The 26797-nt window shown below is 44.2% G+C and overlaps 1 protein-coding gene and 2 non-coding genes across 3 annotated transcripts in view; all 3 read left to right on the forward strand.

Moving 5' to 3' along the window:
• LOC120988746 (transcription factor HES-2-like) overlaps nucleotides 1-26797 on the forward strand; it is a 100923-nt gene that overhangs the window by 60626 nt on the left and 13500 nt on the right. The gene's annotated exons all lie outside the window — the stretch shown is intronic.
• TRNAG-GCC lies at nucleotides 5814-5884 on the forward strand. Its single transcript has one exon. It is a non-coding gene; the product is annotated as a tRNA-Gly (tRNA).
• TRNAW-CCA lies at nucleotides 20025-20096 on the forward strand. The gene has a single exon. It is a non-coding gene; the product is annotated as a tRNA-Trp (tRNA).

Consider the following 26797-nt stretch of genomic DNA (forward strand, 5'->3'; position numbering starts at 1 on the left):
CATGACCGGTTTGGCATTGAATCAGTAATGGTGTGGGGTGGCATTTCTTTGGAGGGCTGCACAGCCCTCCATGTGTTTGCCAGAGGTAGCCTGACTGCCATTAGGTACCGAGATGAGATCCTCAGACCCCTTGTGAGACCATATGCTGGTGTGGTTGGCCCTGGGTTCCTCCTAATGCAAGACAATGCTAGACCTCATGTAGCTGGAGTGTGTCAGCAGTTCCTGCAAGACGAAGGCATTGATGCTATGGACTGGCCCGCCCGTTCCCCAGACCTGAATCCAATTGAGCACATCTGGGACATCATGTCTCGCTCTATCCACCAACGTCACGTTGCACCACAGACTGTCCAGGAGTTGGCAGATGCTTTATTCCAGGTCTGGGAGGAGATCCCTCAGGAGACCGTCCGCCACCTCATCAGGAGCATGCACAGGCGTTGTAGGGAGGTCATATAGGCACGTGGAGGCCAGACACACTACTGAGCCTCATTTTGACTTGTTTTAAGGACATTACATCAAAGTTGGATCAGCCTGTAGTGTGTTTTTCCACTTTAATTTTGAGTGTGACTCCAAATCCAGACCTCCATGGGTTGAAAAATTTGATTTCCATTTTTTTATTTTTGTGTGATTTTGTTGTCAGCACATTCAACTATGTAAAGAACAAAGTATTTCAGAAGAATATTTAATTAATTCAGATCTAGGATGTGTTATTTTTGTGTTCCCTTTATTTTTTTGAGCAGTGTATAAAAAAAAAAATGTTTTCTACTATCTTTGGACAATGATTGGCTGCACTGGTCATGTGTCATATCCTGGAGAACGGCGCTGGAGAACGGGTATGAGTATCTTATTTTAAGACATTTTAGGGCATTAATATTGTGTCTGTTATTCTCCAGTACCTGCTACCCTCAGCAATTCATCTGATAGAGCTCAGGTCTTCCAAACACCGTGCCTCAGGTGTCCTCCATACTGTTCCCAGTACTACCTCGCTGTCCTCTGAGACCATGTTCACAGTTCAGACCATAAAAACTATCCAGAGTCCAACAGAAGTCTTTCCCCAGTTTCAATGAATCCATATTGTTAGTTTATCTCATAGTTTCTCAGCAATGTACGATTGGTTTTACTAAGAGTAAAAAAAAATCTTTACATACTTAATCAAAATATGAGTAATAATAATCCACCACTTTCTTATCAGATGCCAGCTCTTTCTCCTTCTGACCAGCAGGGGTCACTGTTGGATACACTATCAACTAGACCTTCTCAGTGTCTGAAGTTCTTGTTCACAAGCTATAGCTTCCATGCTGCTCCCATTCAGAAGTTGTAGTTCGAACCAGGCCCAAAGGCTTCTCTGTTACGTAAGAAGATGCCAGTGTAGGAAAAGGTAACATCTGTAGATGGCAAAGACAGGCCCAAAAGTAGTAGTATGGATTGTAATGTTTTATGAAGCCATTCTAAAACTCCCCATACACATAAGAGAAAATCTCCCATAGAGAATGAATGCCTGACCTGCTGCTCCATCAGATTAGGGGAACAGGACCCCTGTTCTTAGGATTGCTATGGTTCCAGCAGTAAGACCCCCCCCAAGCAATCAGCTAGGGATAGGGGATAACTTCTAAACTTGGCACATCCCCATTATCGTGGCTTTCCTTCTTTTATCGCCTACAAATGCCACATTATGTTCCGGACCAGCAGTCATGACTCTTGTCTTCATTCTCTGTCCATTACCGGTGTACTGCCTTATCAGTAGAAGACCACCCAGTGCCCTTTTATGTTCCTGATGTCCAGAGATACTACCCTATGTAGCCTTTCTTTGGCCTTAGGCCTGTATTATAACAACAGATTATCTGATAGATTTTCTGACCTCTCATTGATCAGATGGCCAATTACATATACAGGGCTTTTGTTATACCCACCAACTGTCGGTCTGATTGGACAGATGTTGGTCAGATAATATGTTGGTGTAATGCAGGCCTTACTGTTTGATCGTTCTAGAAGTATGACGACATTTCCTGGTAATTGCACGATAACATAATCCATACCTTTTGTCTTACCAAGCAAGCTGTGATCCAACTCTGGGACACCCATGACTCCAAGAACTAACAGTCCCCATACATATTAGACAATGGTCAGCTGGCTCCCAATGTTTCCCCAACACATGACTCCCCACTTAACACACATACAAACATGGGGGAGTCGAAGCGTTTGGACAACATATAGACATTTATGGGGGTTGTAGACCCTTCAGTTTGGTTGGGAGTGCGTTATCTAACATTGTAGTTCCTTTATTTGAAGACCCCCATCAGTCATATAGTGGGAACAAAGGCATAACTCCATGCCAACCATGTGCCATTTATAATACTGATGTCTTCGGGGGCCTTTTGGCCGGATCAGATTCTTAGGCCCGGGGTTGACTCCACATTCTACAGCTAAGTGCTTGATTGATTGATGGTTATTCTAGCAATATGGCATCACATACTATGGTGGGAAAACACAAGACCACTAGACCCATAGCTCCTTAGTTGAGGTTCTCACAAATGTCAGACCGAATCCAGAATCCTACAAGTCATTTATTTTTCTAATTCATCAAATATTCAGTATAAAAAAACATAAATAATACTGTACACAGTTATTACATCATACCTTCCCACCCCCCACTGCCGCTTCAATACCTACCGGATCCCCTCTGGTCTCTGCTTCCTGGTCCTGATTTGACACACAGGAAATCGGTGGCCGGAGCCGTGACCGAACTCAGTCATTGATTGGTTCCTTAGGCATCTCCAGGCAATTTGTGTGTGTAGAGCCGGGACCAAGAAGCAGAGACCAGCAGGATGCAGTAATCTGAGGAGCAGGGGATCAGTGATTTTATCAGTTTCACCCCTCATTTTTTAAAATGATTAAACTATCCCACCTGACAACCCCTTTAAAACGGATAGTCTGGACAGTGCACTGACAATGGATGCACTGGATGTTCTGCATGGTGGGTACAAGTAATTCTCATTATCTGGGTTATGCTAGTATCAAACTAGCGTTAAAATGTCTCAGTAGAGGAACAGCCTGCCGGAGTTCATCATACCTTTCCCCGCCCAAGCCCATTGACTATAATGGGATCCAGCCTGTTTCCGGCATTTAAACCCCGGTCAAAAAACGCTGCTTGCGGCCCTATTTGTCCAGCTGAATCTCAGCACTAATGGCAGAAACAGGCCGGATCCCCGCTGGGTCCCATTACAGTCAATGGGGCCTGGTGATGCTCCAGCCCCTTCCGGCCATGCCAGATGCGATGAACTCCAGCAAGCTGATCATTTTAACGTTAACATGAAACTAGCCTTACATGGGAATATTAGCCACATGGTGGACTTTACAATCCACGCTAGAGGCATTTGTGTTACTAACAATATTACAGACTCTCCAGGCCAAAGTCTTCAGATTCTTCAGATTTTCTGAATATAGAGGGCATGTTAAGTGCCTGTTTAGGGGCAAATTTCATTCCCATAGCACAGAAACCTTTGGTACTACTTAAGTACAAGGGCTCAGATGTAACTGCTACTTCTGCACCCCCTATAGCTCCATTTCTTCAATATAACCTCAGAGAAATCGCCCACTTACAGCCATGGTCTCCACGACCTAATCATTTGGTTAGAATGCCAGTCACTTTGGATATCAACATTATTTGCAGCAGGGGGAAAGTTATGGTGATGATTAAGGCATTTAGATGTTTCATGAGAATCGAAATGCAGTCTATGGATATGGCTGGAACTTTGATCAACTCTAAGCAGACCCCTGTCCTAGGTGGCCACAGTTCAGGTCCCTGAAATAACTCCTCCTGTCTCCCGAAAGTTCTTAAGACCTTAAAGAACCAGATGGGGAAGGAGGAAAGGGACTGGTGGATGGAAAAGGGGGGACTACAAATAAGAAGGGAAAACTTTGCCTTCCCAGGTCCCTCTACTCCACGATTGCACAGGCAACCCATGGAGTGATGCACCAGGGGACACTGCCCGTTCCCCTGAAGACGCCAAGAGAGCTTGGCGAAACATGTCGGGGGGCAGAGTGTGTTGCATGTTATTTTAGGCAGTGAGTGCGATGCCAAGCAGCAGGAGTATCACATACTAGTTACTATTAGCACACTGGGAAAAAGCCCGCCGCTCAGTGAGCGCATTGTGGAAAAACAGTGAGCAGATACCAACTAGTAATCTGGGAATAAGCCCGTACCTAGAGGAGTAGACTGTGCTAATAACAGTGCACCAGAAATAATGGCGAAATACTGCTGCATCGAGACAGCAGGAACTAGCTAAGAGAACAGTAAAGGGCCCCCCAGTGGTCAATAAGTATATCACCAAAGGATACAATATAAGATACATTGTAATAGGGCAGGCACCACTGATAGTTTTAATGTGTGAGTTCAAGGCATTTATTTTAAATGTATGAAATAAACGTTAAATTTTATATGTAATTAACCAATACATTTAGTAGCACGTATAAACCAAGAGACATTTTGTGGTCTTACTGACCAAATGAAAATATTCCCATATATAGAGTCTCAATACGTGCTAATGGGTCGTATGTAATTTTCATGTATGCTAAAATAACTGCACCCAGCAAATAGTGCCCCTGACACCAATAGTGTAAGCATAACGTCCCCCAAAAATAACTGTGGTAAGCTGATACTGTGCCAAGGTGCCCCCACAGTAATAGTGCTCCCAAAAGTCCCACCAATAGGAATAATTCTCTGCTAGAGCACACATGGTAGTAATAGTGCTTCTACAGTGCCCCCAACATGTCCCCACTGTGCCCCAGAAGTAATAATGCTCCCATAGTGCCCATACTAGTAATATTGTTCCCCAGTAGTAACAAAGCCCACCATAATGCCCCCCCAGTAGTAATAATTCTCCTTATAATGTGACAGTAGAAAAATGCCCCCTTAAAATGTGCACAACTACAAAAATGTCCCTGTTCTGTGTGCAGTACATAAAATACCCCCTCTTATTGCACCCAGTTGACCTAATGTCCTCATAATGTATGCCAGTATAAAAGACCCATATATAATGCCCCCAAGCCAATGCCTCTATAATGCTTCTCTCCTCCTTCCCCATAGTACCCCCCCATAATGTGCCATTATAAAATACCTCTAAATAGTGCCCCCAGTAAATGCCCCATAGTGATTCTCTTCCCCCTTCTTTCTAGTGCCCCCAATAATGTACCAGTATAAAATGCCCCTATATAGTGCCCCAGTAGATGCCCCAAGTGTCTCCCATAATGTGTGCCAGTATAAAATACCCCTTCTTAGTGCCCCCAGTAGATGCCCCCATAGTGCTTCTGTCCTCCCTTCCCCCATAGTGTCCCCCATAATGCGCCAGTGAGAAATGCCTCTGCCTCCTAAAGACGGCGATACAGATGAATATATAGATGCGTCACCATCGCCTCACCTCGACTAATTGGCGGTGCGGCCCTGGTGGGCCCCCAGGACATTTGCACGGATATGCTGGGTGCTAACGCTGGCCCTGACCAGGTGTTCAAGTCACACTTCAGGGAAGAGAAGTGTGAGGGACACATGTTACAGATCCTTCCAGCACACTTCTCATCAGAAGACAAATGGAAGATGCCAAGTAAAGAACACTGAAGGTCCACAGCCACCAGATGGCTCCTGGAAGGTCTCCAGGCTATTAGATCTCCCTTCCAAGTACAGTCTCCTAAGAAGAAACCAAAGAAACAACCCTCTACTATAAGATAAAAGGAAGACACTGTCCTTACATCATTACCAGGAGAGCTGGAACTTTTTTGTAGAAGTTTTGAAAAAGGTTTATAACTGACTTTTCTATATCCAAGCATTGGTGGTTCAGTGGTAGAATTCTCGCCTGCCACGCGGGAGGCCCGGGTTCGATTCCCGGCCAATGCAGGAAGATTTTTTGTTTCATAACTTACTATATTATTTTTGATATGTGAAGAATTGATCTCCTTCATGATGTAGTGTCCTATAGTAAATCCCTCCATGTAGATGCTGGTGATCTTATAGACTGTGTACAGGGTGTCAGGCAGACATCTCTCCACATCTGGACAGAAGATCCTGGCTCTGGGATTACACTGAGATTACATTGCAGGATTTCATTTTCAGGAGTTGCTTAGAATATTTCTCACTGTAATTTCTCCATATTTTATAAACCATATGTACATGGAATAAGGCGGTCACAACGTGCGGTAGAAATAATGGGAAAAGCAAACCTAAAAAACAAAAAAACTTTCTGTAGGTATAGTCAGCACGCGACTTCACAATGTACATTAATAAATTGACATTGGATGTTAGACGGCCAGTAAAAGTCTATGGGGCTATTGGCTGCCCATAAAATGTTATGTTTTACTACATTGTTCTAGAAATAACCACTTCCTCGTTCCTCATGGTTCTTTATTCTTTAATCCCTTAAAGGGGATGTCCACTATTTGGATATTAATCCCAAATCCTCAGCCCTAATATGTCCTAAAATGTCTTAATACACTGCTCAAAAAAATAAAGGGAACACTTAAACAACACAATGTAACTCCAAGTCAATCACACTTCTGTGAAATCAAACTGTCCACTTAGGAAGCAACACTGAGTGACAATCAATTTCACATGCTGTTGTGCAAATGGGATAGACAACAGGTGGAAATTATAGGCAATTAGCAAGACACCCCCAATAAAGGAGTGGTTCTGCAGGTGGTGACCACAGGACCACTTCTCAGTTCCTATGCTTCCTGGCTGATGTTTTGGTCACTTTTGAATGCTGGCGGTGCTTTCACTCTAGTGGTAGCATGAGACGGAGTCTACAACCCACACAAGTGGCTCAGGTAGTGCAGCTTATCCAGGATGGCACATCAATGCGAGCTGTGGCAAGAAGGTTTGCTGTGTCTGTCAGCGTAGTGTCCAGAGCATGGAGGCGCTACCAGGAGACAGGCCAGTACATCAGGAGACGTGGAGGAGGTCATAGGAGGGCAACAAACCAGCAGAAGGACCGCTACCTCCGCCTTTGTGCAAGGAGGAACAGGAGGAGCACTGCCAGAGCCCTGCAAAATTACCTCCAGCAGGCCACAAATGTGCATGTGTCTGCTCAAACGGTCAGAAACAGACTCCATGAGGGTCCGACGTCCACAGGTGGGGGTTGTGCTTACAGCCCAACACCGTGCAGGATGTTTGGCATTTGCCAGAGAACACCAAGATTGGCAACGGCCACTGGCGCCCTGTGCTCTTCACAGATGAAAGCAGGTTCACACTGAGCACATGTGACAGACGTGACAGAGTCTGGAGATGCTGTGGAGAACGTTCTGCTGCCTGAAACATCCTCCAGCATGACCGGTTTGGCATTGAATCAGTAATGGTGTGGGGTGGCATTTCTTTGGAGGGCTGCACAGCCCTCCATGTGCTTGCCAGAGGTAGCCTGACTGCCATTAGGTACCGAGATGAGATCCTCAGACCCCTTGTGAGACCATATGCTGGTGTGGTTGGCCCTGGGTTCCTCCTAATGCAAGACAATGCTAGACCTCATGTAGCTGGAGTGTGTCAGCAGTTCCTGCAAGACGAAGGAATTGATGCTATGGACTGGCCCGCCCGTTCCCCAGACCTGAATCCAATTGAGCACATCTGGGACATCATGTCTCGCTCTATCCACCAACGTCACGTTGCACCACAGACTGTCCAGGAGTTGGCAGATGCTTTAGTCCAGGTCTGGGAGGAGATCCCTCAGGAGACCGTCCGCCACCTCATCAGGAGCATGCACAGGCGTTGTAGGGAGGTCATATAGGCACGTGGAGGCCAGACACACTACTGAGCCTCATTTTGACTTGTTTTAAGGACATTACATCAAAGTTGGATCAGCCTGTAGTGTGTTTTTCCACTTTAATTTTGAGTGTGACTCCAAATCCAGACCTCCATGGGTTGAAAAATTTGATTTCCATTTTTTAATTTTTGTGTGATTTTGTTGTCAGCACATTCAACTATGTAAAGAACAAAGTATTTCAGAAGAATATTTAATTAATTCAGATCTAGGATGTGTTATTTTTGTGTTCCCTTTATTTTTTTGAGCAGTGTATAAAAAAAAAATGTTTTCTACTATCTTTGGACAATGATTGGCTGCACTGGTCATGTGTCATATCCTGGAGAACGGCGCTGGAGAACGGGTATGAGTATCTTATTTTAAGACATTTTAGGGCATTAATATTGTGTCTGTTATTCTCCAGTACCTGCTACCCTCAGCAATTCATCTGATAGAGCTCAGGTCCTCCAAACACCGTGCCTCAGGTGTCCTCCATACTGTTCCCAGTACTACCACTGCTGTCCTCTGAGACCATGTTCACAGTTCAGACCATAAAAACTATCCAGAGTCCAACAGAAGTCTTTCCCCAGTTTCAATGAATCCATATTGTTAGTTTATCTCATAGTTTCTCAGCAATGTACGATTGGTTTTACTAAGAGTAAAAAAAAATCTTTACATACTTAATCAAAATATGAGTAATAATAATCCACCACTTTCTTATCAGATGCCAGCTATTTCTCCTTCTGACCAGCAGGGGTCACTGTTGGATACACTATCAACTAGACCTTCTCAGTGTCTGAAGTTCTTGTTCACAAGCTATAGCTTCCATGCTGCTCCCATTCAGAAGTTGTACTTCGAACCAGGCCCAAAGGCTTCTCTGTTACGTAAGAAGATGCCAGTGTAGGAAAAGGTAACATCTGTAGATGGCAAAGACAGGCCCAAAAGTAGTAGTATGGATTGTAATGTTTTATGAAGCCATTCTAAAACTCCCCATACACATAAGAGAAAATCTCCCATAGAGAATGAATGCCTGACCTGCTGCTCCATCAGATTAGGGGAACAGGACCCCTGTTCTTAGGATTGCTATGGTTCCAGCAGTAAGACCCCCCCAAGCAATCAGCTAGGGATAGGGGATAACTTCTAAACTTGGCACATCCCCATTATCGTGGCTTTCCTTCTTTTATCGCCTACAAATGCCACATTATGTTCCGGACCAGCAGTCATGACTCTTGTCTTCATTCTCTGTCCATTACCGGTGTTCTGCCTTATCAGTAGAAGACCACCCAGTGCCCTTTTATGTTCCTGATGTCCAGAGATACTACCCTATGTAGCCTTTCTTTGGCCTTAGGCCTGTATTACAACAACAGATTATCTGATAGATTTTCTGACCTCTCATTGATCAGATGGCCAATTACACATACAGGGCTTTTGTTATACCCACCAACTGTCGGTCTGATTGGACAGATGTTGGTCAGATAATATGTTGGTGTAATGCAGGCCTTACTGTTTGATCGTTCTAGAAGTATGACGACATTTCCTGGTAATTGCACGATAACATAATCCATACCTTTTGTCTTACCAAGCAAGCTGTGATCCAACTCTGGGACACCCATGACTCCAAGAACTAACAGTCCCCATACATATTAGACAATGGTCAGCTGGCTCCCAATGTTTCCCCAACACATGACTCCCCACTTAACACACATACAAACATGGGGGAGTCGAAGCGTTTGGACAACATATAGACATTTATGGGGGTTGTAGACCCTTCAGTTTGGTTGGGAGTGTGTTATCTAACATTGTAGTTCCTTTATTTGAAGACCCCCATCAGTCATATAGTGGGAACAAAGGCATAACTCCATGCCAACCATGTGCCATTTATAATACTGATGTCTTCGGGGGCCTTTTGGCCGGATCAGATTCTTAGGCCCGGGGTTGACTCCACATTCTACAGCTAAGTGCTTGATTGATTGATGGTTATTCTAGCAATATGGCATCACATACTATGGTGGGAAAACACAAGACCACTAGACCCATAGCTCCTTAGTTGAGGTTCTCACAAATGTCAGACCGAATCCAGAATCCTACAAGTCATTTATTTTTCTAATTCATCAAATATTCAGTATAAAAAAACATAAATAATACTGTACACAGTTATTACATCATACCTTCCCACCCCCCACTGCCGCTTCAATACCTACCGGATCCCCTCTGGTCTCTGCTTCCTGGTCCTGATTTGACACACAGGAAATCGGTGGCCGGAGCCCTGACCGTACTCAGTCATTGATTGGTTCCTTAGGCATCTCCAGGCAATTTGTGTGTGTAGAGCCGGGACCAAGAAGCAGAGACCAGCAGGATGCAGTAATCTGAGGAGCAGGGGATCAGTGATTTTATCAGTTTCACCCCTCATTTTTTAAAATGATTAAACTATCCCACCTGACAACCCCTTTAAAACGGATAGTCTGGACAGTGCACTGACAATGGATGCACTGGATGTTCTGCATGGTGGGTACAAGTAATTCTCATTATCTGGGTTATGCTAGTATCAAACTAGCGTTAAAATGTCTCAGTAGAGGAACAGCCTGCCGGAGTTCATCATACCTTTCCCCGCCCAAGCCCATTGACTATAATGGGATCCAGCCTGTTTCCGGCATTTAAACCCCGGTCAAAAAACGCTGCTTGCGGCCCTATTTGTCCAGCTGAATCTCAGCACTAATGGCAGAAACAGGCCGGATCCCCGCTGGGTCCCATTACAGTCAATGGGGCCTGGTGATGCTCCAGCCCCTTCCGGCCATGCCAGATGCGATGAACTCCAGCAAGCTGATCATTTTAACGTTAACATGAAACTAGCCTTACATGGGAATATTAGCCACATGGTGGACTTTACAATCCACGCTAGAGGCATTTGTGTTACTAACAATATTACAGACTCTCCAGGCCAAAGTCTTCAGATTCTTCAGATTTTCTGAATATAGAGGGCATGTTAAGTGCCTGTTTAGGGGCAAATTTCATTCCCATAGCACAGAAACCTTTGGGACTACTTAAGTACAAGGGCTCAGATGTAACTGCTACTTCTGCACCCCCTATAGCTCCATTTCTTCAATATAACTTCAGAGAAATCGCCCACTTACAGCCATGGTCTCCACGACCTAATCATTTGGTTAGAATGCCAGTCACTTTGGATATCAACATTGTTTGCAGCAGGGGTGGAGTTATGGTGATGATTAAGGCATTTAGATGTTTCGTGAGAATTGAAATGCAGTCTATGGATATGGCTGGAACTTTGATCAACTCTAAAAGACGTTCTACAAAGATTTGTGGAAGACAACTTTCGGAAGAAGTCCTTTCTTGAAGGAGACAGTTGTTGATTTTGGGTGATAAAGCTCAAGGCGGTTTGAAGACATTCCTGAAAGCCACATTGGTATTCCACAGATTGGAGGTCTTCATGGAACCTCTCTGTGGACGTCATCTTGGACCGAAGAAATTCAACTGTATACTCCAGAATCTCTGCTTTCTCTATCTTTGGATTCTTTAGCTTCTGCTGCAGTAAAACAGAACCAAAGGATTGCATTTCATATCTTCATGACCTCAACGTGTAAACTCACATCTTCCCAATTTGTAAAGTGGCTGATGGAAAAATTTTAGATACTAGATACAAAATGTTTGCCAAATAATTTCATCATGCATTTTGGCTTTGGCCCCAGTAGCCCATTTAAAGGACCACCAAACCTAACATTTGTCTAGATGAACAGGTTGACTTACATGTATGAGACTGGTATTAGTAATTCATGTTATAAAATGTATATCTATAAGCTTTATTCTAAAGGTTGAGAAGAGCCATAAGAGCCAGTGTATGTGAGGTGGCTGTTCCCACCATTTTTACCTCATTTTTCATTGCTTCAGATAAGAGAACTCTTAGCATCTCCAAACAGCTGTTAATCCTCTCTCGTCTTCGTCGTTCTACTTGTGGTTTCAAAAGCTGTTGAGGAGTAAAATATTTTATTAGAAATCATTAGGTTTTATTTATTAGATTATATTAGAAACCCAGCCTCCGTATTGACAAGGTAGAAACTTAAGACCTCCTCTGAGGAGTCCCATAATTTATCCTGATATTATAATGGGACATTAGATAAATTATTAAAATAAACAAAATATGTGGAACCATCTAACATTGAACTCCATATATTATCAGACTGAGGGATCACTCTAAAGGGTCGGGACCAAGCCCATTCATTCTCAAGATCTTAGGAAGTTAGACAATCTCATCATGGTCTTCAAATTTATGTTCTTGGTTCATGTTCACAAAATACATCCTTAAAGGGGTTGTCCCATCTCAGCCTTTCATGGCCAAGATGGAAATAACCCACAGTAAAGGTGGGTTTACACCAAATAATTGTCGGGCTGATTATTAGGAAATGAACATTAGTACGAACGGTCGTTCCTGATAATCAGCCTTTGTAAAGGTGTCGCTGATCACCCGGTTAATGAGCAAAACATACACCTATCAGGTGAGTTCATCATTTATGCAGCATATGACATCATTGTTTCTGGGCAGCAGATTGTGCTGCATGAACAGTGATCTGCGGCCCAGAAACAATGAGTCTTTAGGAGAAAGAATGATAGCAGTAACCATCGCTTGTCCCCATACTGTGGAGGTGCTCGCTGCATGTAAATACTGCTCTCACCTCCTCTGATGAGCAGGCAATTATCAGGAAGGAACATTTCCTTCACAATAACTGCCTGTTCATTTGGGGGTTTCTGAGATTTTCATATTGATGGTCTATCCTCAACTACATGAAGGAGATTTGCGAAGCTCAAAGAGGATTGACTATACTACTACAATTGTAACAAACCCTCTGTTATTATAAGAAATAGGCAAATATATTAGAGGGGCAAAGGTTTAAAAGTAATATCAGGAAGTATTATTTTACTGAGAGAGTAGTGGATGCATGGAATAGCCTTCCTGCAGAAGTGGTAGCTGCAAATACAGTGAAGGAGTTTAAGCATGCATGGGATAGGCATAAGGCCATCCTTCATATAAGATAGGGCCAGGGGCTATCCATAGTACTCAGGATATTGGGCAGACTAGATGGGCCAAATGGTTCTTATCTGCCGACACATTCTATGTTTCTAAATATAATGAATGGTGGCTCACCCTACACAACTAGTGGACCTTGGTGCTCTTGTGCCAGGACTGCCCCAGTCCTTTTGAGGAAACAAATCAAATGTGTATAGGGTGGAACAGGCACTTAATCACCTGAGGCAGCGAAGAGGTATTTATGTAGATAGGTGTAGTGTGGATATAGTGTACCCACACTACACCTATCTACATAAATAACTCTTCGCAGCCTCTGGTGATTGAGTGCCTGTTCCACCCTATACACTTATATGATAAGAAATAGGTCTCTACAAGCCAGAAGTTGTACCTGAGCTTAAATCTATCTATAAGAAAGTCTGTTTTGGTCTCTTTACCTTTCTTTGAGCCCCTGGCGGTGACTTTGCTTCCTTATCGCCTCTCATCGTCCGAACGTGACCCAGTACAAATTCTCCTTATCTCACAGGAACATTGAGAATTTCCCTAATGGAACCAAACACAGCCCATTTATATCTAGTTCGCTCCATCTACACATTGTGTCCTCTTTACAAATGAGATGGCCAATAGGTAGTCAGCATCCCTGACCAGTCACCGGAGGACCTGGCCTGCCCAGTAATCCCATTACTCGCTCCCCAGTCCCAGCTCCCCCTCTCTTTTCACATGAGTAATTAGTTAATTAATTAGATATTGAGCCTTGAAGCTGTGAGGTCTGAAAGTGATGAATATTGGGCTGGTGTACTGTGTGTGTAGTAAAGGAGACCATAGGCAGGAAGGTCTATCTCTGATCCTCCCAGCCTGTAGATGGTATGTCTTCTCATCATAGTAACCTGTCACTGAGGCGTGTACAGGATGTGTTCACATAACTAACATAGTGCCCAAATCTCAGGGCTGGACCTTGACAGAGGACCTTGAGGCCCCCTGGTAGAACATCTGACTCCAGATGAGAAGTGTGTGTGACAATTTGATTGTAATAAATGTATTTTATAAACAATAAATACAGAAAAATCTGACTCCAGATGAGAAGATAAGATTGTATCCAGATGATGTTTGTTTTCACTAATGGGAAGAAAAGCAGAACAGTGGTGTGAACAGGTACCTACATTGTGATGGGGCATTTCTCCTCTATGTATATTAGTAGAAGGAACCAAATTTATTCTATCTAAATATCTATCTATCTATCTATCTATCTATCTATCTATCTATCTATCTATCGTATTCATCTAATCGTATTCTAACATCTATTAAACTAAAGTTCTGATTCCAGAACTTTTTTCCATCTTTGGTCACTGACAGGTCAAACATTATTAAAAACTACAAACCATAGTGGTCGGAGGGATTCCCTTTAGTAGAGCTGATTTAGAGATTTTCTGGAATAATGGTTGTTTATGGTTGGATCATGACTGATCACTATTTTGCTTCTAGCCAGCTTAAAATGTTGTATTCTAGTAAGATGTTTGATTACATGACCCTCAACTATGGTCTGTGGACCTTTGGTTTGATCTGTATCATTCTATATGTCTTCTTAGTGATGGTCCCTATCTTCTCATCTGAAGGCATTTCCTCTTTTGGAGGATTTTTGGCTGTAATCTGTGGTTTCTATGGAATCCTGAGCCCATTTTATGGACTTTATCAGGCGGATGAAATGAGTTAGAAGAAGCTTGATGGGGAATTAAGGCACCTTGAATATCTAAGCAGCTGCCGGACCAAAGAAAGAGATAGGATTTAACGGCTTTAAAGCCAAAAATGAGAGTCACAAAAGACCCCACAGATAAAATGGATTAGGAGGATAAGCTGTGATTAATTCCCTTATGGATGGGTCAAAGGAGAGGACAATAGATTTTACAAGTGTCCCACCTTTCACTTCTACTGCTCTGTCCAAATGCAAATATTTTACTATCTGCTAAATCCAATTATGTCTGGTTCCATGAGAAAGAAGACAATTAAAAACATATGCATACAATCTAATCTATCTCATATCTATCTATCTCTAAATCTATCTATCTCATATCTATCTATTAATCTATCTATCTATCTCTAAATCTATCTATCTATCTATCTCATATTTCCTATCTATTATCTATCTATCTATCTATCTATCTATCTATCATCTATCTATCTATCTATCTATCTATCTATCTATCTATCTATCTATCTATTAATCTATCTATCTCTAAATCTATCTATCTATCTCATATTTCCTATCTATTATCTATCTATCTATCTATCTATCATCTATCTATCTATATATCTATCTATCATCTATCTATCTATATATCTATCTATCTATCTATCTATCTCATATCTATCTATCTATCTATCTATCTATCTATCTATCTATTGTATCTATCTATCTATCTATCTATCTATCTATCTATCTATCTATCTATCTATCTAATGTCTATCTATCTATCATCTATCTATCTATCTATTATCTATCTATCTATCTATCTATCTATCCATCTATCTATCTATCTATTATCTATCTATCTATCTATCTATTATCTATCTATCTAGAAATGACAAAAAATGGGCAGCATTCCGGTCTTGTGGTGAAATCTCAGTGATGTTTATTTACCCAAAGCAATGCATTTCAGCTCTCTCAGTGGAGCCTTTGTCAAGCTATCTATCTATCTATCTATCTATCTATCTATCTATCTATCTATCTAATATCTATATATCTTTAATCTATCTAGCTATCTATGTAGAAATTCACAAAACAGGGCAGCTCTCCTTGGATATAGCAATCTGGGTGCCAGCGTTCAACCCTTGATCCTGGGTACGTATACACTCACCTAAAGAATTATTAGGAACACCTGTTCTATTTCTCATTAATGCAATTATCTAGTCAACCAATCACATGGCAGTTGCTTCAATGCATTTAGGGGGGTGCTCCTGGTCAAGACAATCTCCTGAACTCCAAACTGAATGTCAGAATGGGAAAGAAAGGTGATTTAAGCAATTTTGAGCGTGGCATGGTTGTTGGTGCCAGACGGGCCGGTCTGAGTATTTCACAATCTGCTCAGTTACTGGGATTTCCACACACAACCATTTCTAGGGTTTACAAAGAATGGTGTGAAAAGGGAAAAACATCCAGTATGCGGCCGTCCTGTGGGCAAAAATGCCTTGTGGATGCTAGAGGTCAGAGGAGAATGGGCCGACTGATTCAAGCTGATAGAAGAGCAACGTTGGCTGAAATAACCACTCGTTACAACCGAGGTCTGCAGCAAAGCATTTGTGAAGCCACAACACGCACAACCTTGAGGCGGATGGGCTACAACAGCAGAAGACCCCACCGGGTACCACTCATCTCCACTACAAATAGGGAAAAGAGGCTACAATTTGCACGAGCTCACCAAAATTGGACTGTTGAAGACTGGAAAAATGTTGCCTGGTCTGATGAGTCTCGATTTCTGTTGAGACATTCAAATGGTAGAGTCCGAATTTGGCGTAAACAGAATGAGAACATGTATCCATCCTCTGATGGCTACTTCCAGCAGGATAATGCACCATGTCACAAAGCTCGAATCATTTCAAATTGGTTTCTTGAACATGACAATGAGTTCACTGTACTAAAATGGCCCCCACAGTCACCAGATCTCAACCCAATAGAGCATCTTTGGGATGTGGTGGAACGGGAGCTTCGTGCCCTGGATGTGCATCCCTCAAATCTCCATCAACTGCAAGATGCTATCCTATCAATATGGGCCAACATTTCTAAAGAATGCTATCAGCACCTTGTTGAATCAATGCCACGTAGAATTAAGGCAGTTCTGAAGGCAAAAGGGGGTCCAACACTGTATTAGTATGGTGTTCCTAATAATTCTTTAGGTGAGTGTATATGCAAAAAAGTCCACTGCACTCCTCTGTAGATGGTGAAAAAAGTGAATTACAAAATGCAAGTGTTTATATATGCCATGATTAATCAATTACTAATCAATATAAACAGTACATAATTTGTATCTAGTGTGAATACAATTCTATTCAAATATAATTCATACATGTGCATTCATTTATATATATCCAATAAAGTGCAATAGTGCCTGTGTATATCAGATAAAAACCGCCTGGCCATCCGAATATTATAGAGAATATATAAACATCTATAAACAAAAAGAAAAAGAAGAGGGGGGAAATCATAGTCATAAATACTGTCAAATAATCACCATTTCCGGACATGTAATTTGCTTGAAAAGCACGCCGCAACCTCGGCGTTGTCCTCCCTGTCACTGCGCATGCTCTGCCTCTATTCTCCTCCTATGTTCACAAACAGTAATCGCCATCTTAATTAAGGGCGAAATTATGGGTAATTTCATATTAATACTTTATGCTTCTACAGCTACCTGTTGCTGATCCGAACTTGGAGGGGACGCACAGCAGACTGCATGTCAGTTCTCTTAGCTGAGCGGAGCAGGCAGAGGCAGGATCCCGCACGCTCAGCTAATCCTGGCATAGTACATGGGTACAGGGTACACATTTGCTATGCCAGCAGTTAGTAATAGTCCAGGGAACACGGGCAGGACCAGAAATATGCGCTCGCACAAGTGTCAACCATGAAGACGGAGCCAGACGACCGTCCATGACTGATGACAACTTTAAGGCTGCACTGGAACTGATTCTGTGGGATAGACGAGTGGCAGTGGATTATGTGGCAAATCATTTGCAAATTAGCCGTTGCTCAACCTATCAATAATCCATGACAGACTTGGGTTTTAAATTTTTTTGGTGAGATGGAAGAGCTCAAACAGAGGCATTTCGATATCTGCAACCACAATTGGGACAGATACTCTAAGGAAGGTGAAAGCCTCTTAAGAAGAATCATTACTTTTGACGAGACATGGATTCATCACCACGAGCCTGAGAGTAAACATTAGAGTAAGGAATGGAAACATCTTCCAAGAAAGGCAACCATCAACTGGAAAATTGATGCTTTGGAGACGAAGATTCACATCTGATGAATAGGTGAAGACAGAGGTGCATTAGTGGCTCTCAGCTCAGCCCAAAACATTTTTTGTGAAGAAATACAAAGGCTTGTTGACAGACGGGCAAAGTGTATTGAAAAGCAGGGAGATTGCGTTGAAAAAAATATGTATTTGTCTTTTCTGAAAGCTAATTAAAATAAATTCTAGAGCCAGAGTGCGGATAATTTTGGACTCATCCTAATATAAGCACCTGGCAGCGCCATCTTGAGCAGAATGAACATAAGCCCACTTGGCAAGCCATACCACTCCCCCAATGAGGTTGGACACCAGAAAAAGGCCTGCTGCAGGAACAACTTAGTAAACACAGAGAGCTGGAGGGGAGGGGGTCTTCCTCTGGCATGTGTATTCCTGGTGGAGTGGAGCCGTAACGCCAAGAGCAGCATGCATCCCACTGGTGGGTGTTTCACAAAGAAGAAAAGGACCAAACAGATAATGGGGTCTTGGTGCATGCCTTGCGTTAGAGAGGCCTAAGAGAAGCAGTCCAGGCCTAAACTATCTTCCCTGGTTGTGGACAAGGTGTGGTCAGGGGCGTAGCTATAGGGGGTGCAGAGGTAGCAGTCGCTACCGGGCCCAGGAGCCTGAGGGGGCTCAAAGACCCTTGGGCCACATAAGAAGACACCGGTATTATAGAAAGTGCATGCTGGTCAAGTTACACCTCTGGCTGGAGGGAATGGGTTAGGTCAAGAATTTGACATTGGAGGAGTGCTGTTTCAATTTTTGCCTCAGGGAGCACAAAGGCTATGTGCTCCCCTGCTCCTGGACACAAAGCACTGAGGGAAGGGGGGCAGAAGATGAACTCTCGCACCAGGGCCCATGAGCCTTCAGCTACGTTCCTGGGTGTGGTGGTCACTGCTGCTTTGGTGAATAGGAGATGGACACAGACAGTAATGGCCTGCAGACAATGCAGAAAAAGAGGGGAGTCTATCTCCTGTAGACTTTCCACGGTGAAAGAGTTGGCAGATGTACAGGGATTTTCTCTCCCACATGAGAGCTAACCACAGAGGCCGCAAATATGGAGGAGTTGTCAGAGAATATGGAAGGAGAGGGAGTCTCCCTACACCAAGCATGCCAAGCAATTTCAGAAACCAGAATGTTCTCAGGCAGACCATCCAATGAAGTGACAGAGGCCTAGAAGTAGTAATGTCCAGAGGCGATGATGAGAGACCTCCAACTGGAGTGAGAGTGGTCCATGAGCTCAGAGAGTCTGGTGAAGATGTGGACAGGAGCTCCTCTGCAACACGCTACAGCAGAAGCAGGCAATACTGAGGACTCTGATGAGAGATCCTAGGGGGGTGTCACATGTAAGAACATCGCCTTTGTAACAGGAAGGGCCTCCTAGGTAATGGTGAGACTAGGCAGAGTTAAAAGGACTGCCTCTTTAAGAGACTGTAATGGCTATGAGAAATATTCCCTTATAATGAGGGACTTAAACCACAAAGCATATGAACTTGTAGACATGTTTTATGCAACGGGCACGAGTTTTGTAAATATGATATGTGCTTCCTTCTGCCATTATTTCCTTGTCATCTCAACAACCTGTTCTCCACATTCTTGAGAGCAAGGCTCACTATCTTGAATAAAGATGCCATTGCCATTAGGGAGCACCTCTGGTATTTAAGGAGATTCTCGTTTGTACAATGGTTAGGTAGGTGGTGTCACATCCCAAGGTGTCCAGCAGAACATCCCACTGCTTCCACCGACTTGTCTTCTTACCATAATGCGTTCTGGTGCCATCTCTTCCCCCAGGTAAGTGATGCATACAGCTGTCCACCTAATGTACACGTGATTCATCAGACCAGGCCACCTTCTTCTAGTGCTCCATATTCCAGTTCTGATGTTCAGGTGTCTAATGCGCTTCCATTGGTGGACAGGGATCAGCAAGGACACTCTGACCAATCTATGGCTAGTCAGCCCCATATACAACGAGCTGTGATGTCCACCATACTATCCTCGTCCTGAGGAACATTTACTGCAGTTTGCTCTACAGTAGTTCTTCTGAGGGATTGAACCAGACAGGATGCAAGCTCAAGACAAAAACATCCCAAAAGCACCAAAGTGCAACATCAGCGAGCAGATGGCATCTAATGCACCCAAACAAGATGGTCTGGAAGGCCGGTCTGTTCAGAATTGCTGCTGATCAGCATTTTGGTGAAGAGACGTCTGTACCAAGTACCAGTTGACCTCGTGGCGCAACGGTAGCGCGTCTGACTCCAGATCAGAAGGTTGCGTGTTCAAATCACGTCGGGGTCAGGTTCATTTTTTTGGTGTTTTATGCTTGATTCCAGAAACGCGCTCTGATATCTGCAAAATTCAATACACTAAACCAGCGATCAGCAATCTCCGGCACGCCAGCTGCTGTTAAACTATAACTCCCAGCATGCTCCATATACGTCTATGGGAGTTTTAAAGAACAGATGAGTGAGTGCGTATTCTGGGAATTGTAGCTTCACAACAGCTGGAGCGCCGAAGATTTCAGATCCCTGCACTAAACCAAAGGTCACCAAGCTGCTGTGGAACTACAACTCCCAGCATGGAGATAGATAGAAGGTAGATGATAGATAGATATATACAGGGCGGTCTTTAAGGCTGGGCAAAAGGGGCAGCTGCCTCTTGAGCCCCGCTGGCCACAGGTGACGTGGGGGCGGCGGCAGGGCACAGGGAGATGAGCGTTTCGATTGTGGAAGCGCTCATCTCCATAGTCATCTGTATCGCCGTTTCGGCAAACATGCCTTTATCATGATATATTCTGGAATAAAAAAAGACACAGCTGTTGGGATTCATTACTACATGCAGCCTATCAGTGGCCGGTGCAGGCGGCGCAATAACAGCATCGCGCCGCCTGAGCCGTACAGCGCGGGACACAGGCTGGAAGAGGTCTGCATCGCATCTCTGCCAGCCTGATGGAGGTAAGTGTTTATTTTTTTTATATGGTACTACTACTGGCACATGATTGGGGGGCATCTATGGGGGCAACTGTTACTGGCACATGATTGGGTGGCATCTATGGGGGCACTTGTTACTGGCACATGATTGGGAGGCATCTATGGGGGCACTTGTTACTGGCACATGATCGGGTGGCATCTATGGGGCACTTGTTATTGGCACATGATTGGGGGCATCTATGGGGCACTTATTACTGGCACATGATTGGGAGGCATCTATGGGGGCACTTGTTACTGGCACATGATCGGGTGGCATCTATGGGGGCTCTTATTACTGGCACATTATTGGGAGGCATCTATGGGGCACTTGTTATTGGCACATGATTGGGGGGCATCTATGGGGGCACTTGTTACTGGCACATGATTGGGAGGCATCTATGGGGCACTTGTTATTGGCACATGATTGGGGGGCATCTATGGGGGCACTTGTTACTGGTACATGATCGGGTGGCATCTATGGGGGCTCTTATTACTGGCACATTATTGGGAGGCATCTATGGCGCACTTGTTATTGGCACATGATTGGGGGGCATCTATGGGGGCACTTGTTACTGGCACATGATTGGGAGGCATCTATGGGGGCACTTGTTACTGGCACATGATTGGGAGGCATCTATGGGGGCACTTTTACTGGCACATGATTGGGGGGCATCTATGGGGGCACTTATTACTGGCATATGTTTGGGAGGCATATATGGGGCACTTGTTACTGGCACATGATTGGGAGGCATCTATGGGGGCACTTGTTACTGGCACATGATTGGGAGGCATCTATGGGGGCACTTGTTATTGGCACATGATTGGGGGGCATCTATGGGGGCACTTATTACTGGCACATGATTGGGTGGCATCTTTGGGGCACTTGTTATGGGCACATGATTGGGGGGCATCTATGGGGCACTTGTTATTGGCACATGATTGGGGGGCATCTATGGGGGCACTTATTACTTGCACATGATTGGGTGGCATATTTCGGGCACTTGTTACTGGCACATGATTGGGAGGCATCTATGGGGGCACTTGTTACTGGCACATGATTGGGCGGCATCTATGGGGGCACTTATTACTGGCATATGTTTGGGAGGCATATATGGGGCACTTGTTACTGGCACATGATTGGGTGGCATCTTTGGGGCACTTGTTACTGGCACATGATTGGGAGGCATCTATGGGGGCACTTGTTACTGGCAGATGATTGGGAGGCATCTATGGGGGCACTTGTTATTGGCACATGATTGGGGGGCATCTATGGAGGCACTTGTTACTGGCACATGATCGGGTGGCATCTATGGGGGCACTTGTTACTGGCACATTATTGGAAGGCATCTATGGGGTACTTGTTATTGGCACATGATTGGGGGGCATCTATGGGGGCACTTATTACTGGCACATGATTGGGTGGCATCTTTGGGGCACTTGTTACTGGCACATGATTGGGAGGCATCTATGGGGGCACTTGTTACTGGCACATGATTGGGAGGCATCTATGGGGGCACTTGTTATTGGCACATGATTGGGGGGCATCTATGGGGGCATTTATTACTGGCACATGATTGGGTGGCATCTTTGGGGTTACTTGTTACTGGCACATGATTAAGGGCATCTATGGGGGCTCTTGTTATGAACACATGATTGGGGGCATCTATGGGGGTACTTGTTACTGGCACATGATTGAGGGGCATCTATGAGGGCACTTGTTACTGGCACATGATTGGGTGGCATCTATGGGGCACTTGTTACTGGCACATGATTGGGAGGCATCTATGGGGGTACTTGTTACTGGCACATGATTGGGGGGCATCTATGGGGGCTCTTGTTATGAACACATGATTGGGGGGCATCTATGGGGGCACTTGTTACTGGCACATGATTGTGTGGCATCTATGGGGGCACTTGTTACTGGCACATGATTGGGTGGCATCTTTGGGGCCGCTTATTACTGGCACATGATTGGGGGCATCTATGGGGGCTCTTGTTATTGACACATGATTGGGGGGCATCTATGGGGGCACTTGTTACTGGCACATGATTGAGGGGCATCTTTAGGGGTACTTGTTACTGGCACATGATTGGGGGGCATCTATGGGGTACTTGTTACTGGCACATGATTGGGGGGCATCCATGGGGGCACTTGTTACTGTCACATGATTGGGGGGCATCTATGGGGGCACTTGTTACTGTCACATGATTGGGGGGCATCTATGGGGCACTTGTTATTAATATATTATTGGGTGGCATCTTTGGGGCACTTCTTACTGGCACATTATTGGCAGCACTATGGGGCATCTACTGAGGCCACAAAGAAGGGGTATTTTATATGGGGGGAACTGTATAGGGGTATTTTATACTGGGTCACATTATGGTGGGTAGTATGGGGAAGGGGGAGAGGAGTACTATGGGCTCATCTATGGGGAGCACTAAGAAGGGGTATTTTATACTTACAAATTATGGGGGAAAACTGAGGGCATCTACTGGGGCATTTTATACTGGTACATTATGGGTGGCACTAGGAAGAAGGGGGCAGAGGAGCACTATAGGGCATTTACTTGGGGCACTATGTAGTGGTATTTTATACTGGCACATTATGGGGGCACTATGGGGACATTAGTTCAACTGGGGGCATTAAAAGGGGTATTTTTTGCACTGGCACATTATAAGGAAAATTATTACTACTGGGGGGCATTATGATGGGCTTTATTACTACTGGGGGTCTATGGGGAACATGATTAATAGTATGGGCACTATGGGAGCATTATTACTTCTGGGGTACAGTGGGGACATGTTGGGGGCACTGTAGGAGCACTATTACTACCATGTGTGCTCCAGCAGAGAATTATTCCTATTGGTGGGACTTTTGGGAGCACTATTACTGTGGGGGCACCTTGGCACAGCATCAGCTTACCACAATTATTTTTGGGGGACGTTATGTTTACACTATTAGTGTCAGGGGCACTATTTGCTGGGCGCAGTCATTTTAGGGCACTACGTGCCAATAATTATTGAAGGGCTCTATCTGCATGGTACTAGTATTATCAGGGGGTTTATCTGTTTCTGCACTATAGTATTGGGGAACACAGCGGCACAGTATTGGGGGTGGTAGGATGATTTGTCCAGGATGATGGAAAAGTAGTAAACTAAGATTTTTTTTGTCAAACTGCAGAGACGAGAAATGGCTTAAAAATGGTGTCTGGTCTGAAGGTCTGAAAGGAGAAGATGAGGAAAGAGAACATCTACATCAAAGGAGACGTCACTGGATGTAAGAGGTATGGGGCTGTATTACCCTGTATGTAGGGTGGATGGAGGGGGGAGTAGTACAGTACTATCTGCACATTGTAAAAAAATAAATAAAATAGTGTTGTGCTTTTTTAATTTTTAGAGTAATGATACAGCCATTTTATTTGATACTTTTGTGCTGATTATTTTTTCCCCCCTCTATATTAAGGGACACAATAGTCACCAGAACCACAACAGCTAAACGTCGTAGTTCCGGTGTCTATAGCAGGTCTAATGTAAACTCTGCCAAGGAACACCTTCATCATTATTACAGTTTACTACTCTACCAGGTGTGTGGATTTTATTTTGTGTGTGTGTGTTGTGGTGGAGGGCGTGATTGCATGCTAGTGTGTGGGAAGTCGGGATCCAGGGGGCCCAAGTAAATTCTTGCCCAGGGTCCAATCAATATTAAAGACGGCCCTGAATAGATAGATCGATAGAATTCCAATCTTTGTGAATGTCATCCTCTCAATCTTCTTTCACCCCCCCCTCCTTTGATCTTCGGACACTGACCGCGGCTTCCAGGCCTGGAACAGATTGTGACTTTTACCGCAGGATTAGGCACAAGTCACTGCGGCCAAATGTTTGGGCAGGAGGCAGAGTGTGAATGACTTGTTGGGGCTGCCTGGCAGGTGGGCGCGGGGCACAATGAGGAGGAGGCAGGAGCGGAAGGGCAGGGGGTAATCAGCCGTTGAATGACCATCTGAATGCTCCTGAAGACTTCCTGGAGAGAGGGAGGAGGATGAGAGGAGTAGTGAGGCGGAGAACGGCCGGCCTCACTAATTTCCTCCGCACCACAGGGAAAAGGCTGCTGCACCGTATCACATAGGCTAGGCTTAGATACAGCAGATCATGTGGACATTGTATCGTGCATGAAAGGCTTAGCTGCTGCAGTTCAGCAGACAGTATCACATGAGACACGCTTAGATACCGCACATTATGGGGTTTAGTGCAACAGCTCAGCAGATATCATATGTCATGACAAGCTTAGATACATCGACTAGGCAGACAGTGTCACACATGACAGTATGTGACGTGATATCCTGAGATACACAGCTCAGCAGTCAGTATCACACAGGATAAGATTAGATACATAGCACAGCAGGCAGTATCACACAGGATAGGATTAGATACAAAGTCCAGCAGGCAGTATCAGACATCATTAGATTAGATACACAGTCCAGCAGGCAGTATCAAACATCATTGGATGAGATACACGGCTCAGCAGACAGTATCATACATCATAGCATTAGATTCATGATTTAGCAGACAGTATCACACAGGATAAGATTAGATACATAGCTCAGCAGACAGTATCACACAGGATAGGATTAGATACACAGCTCAGGAGTCAGTATCACACAGGATAGGATTAGATACACAGCTCAGCAGACAGTATCACACAGGATAGGATTAGATACATCACTCATCAGACAGTATCACATAGGATAGGATTAGATACACAGGTCAGCAGACAGTATCACACATGATAGTATTAGATACACAGCTCAGCAGACAGTATCACACATGATAGTATTAGATACACAGCTCAGCAGACAGTATCACACAGGACAGGATTAGATACACAGCTCAGCAGGCAGTATCACACAGGATAGGATTAGATACACAGCTCAGCAGACAGTATCACACAGGACAGGATTAGATACACAGCTCAGCAGACAGTATCACACAGGACAGGATTAGATACACAGCTCAGCAGACAGTACCACACAGGACAGGATTAGATACACAGCTCAGCAGACAGTATCACACATGACAGGATTAGATACACAGCTCAGCAGACAGTACCACACAGGACAGGATTAGATACACAGCTCAGCAGACAGTATCACACATGATAGGATTAGATACACAGCTCAGCAGACAGTATCACACAGGACAGGATTAGATACACAGCTCAGCAGACAGTATCACACAGGACAGGATTAGATACACAGCTCAGCAGACAGTATCACACAGGACAGGATTAGATACACAGCTCAGCAGACAGTATCACACATGATAGGATTAGATACACAGCTCAGCAGACAGTATCACACAGTACAGGATTAGATACACAGCTCAGCAGACAGTATCACACATGATAGGATTAGATACACAGCTCAGCAGACAGTATCACACAGGATAGGATTAGATACACGGCTCAGCAGACAGTATCACACATGATAGGATTAGATACACAGCTCAGCAGGCAGTATCACACAGGATAGGATTAGATACACAGCTCAGCAGACAGTATCACACAGGATAGGATTAGATACACAGCTCAGCAGACAGTATCACACATGATAGGATTAGATACACAGCTCAGCAGACTGTATCACACAGGATAGGATTAGATACACAGCTCAGCAGACAGTATCACACAGGATAGGATTAGATACATAGCTCAGCAGACAGTATCACACAGGATAGGATTAGATACAGCAGGTCAGCAGACAGTATCACACAGGATAGGATTAGATACACAGCTCAGCAGACAGTATCACACATGATAGTATTAGATACACAGCTCAGCAGACAGTATCACACATCATAGGATTAGATACACAGCTCAGCAGACAGTATCACACAGGATAGGATTAGATACACAGCTCAGCTGACAGTATCACACAGGACAGGATTAGATACACAGCTCAGCAGACAGTATCACACAGGATAGGATTAGATACACAGCTCAGCAGACAGTATCACACAGGATAGGATTAGATACAC

The sequence above is a fragment of the Bufo bufo genome, chromosome 1, assembly GCF_905171765.1.
Source record: "Bufo bufo chromosome 1, aBufBuf1.1, whole genome shotgun sequence".
NCBI lineage: Eukaryota > Metazoa > Chordata > Amphibia > Anura > Bufonidae > Bufo > Bufo bufo.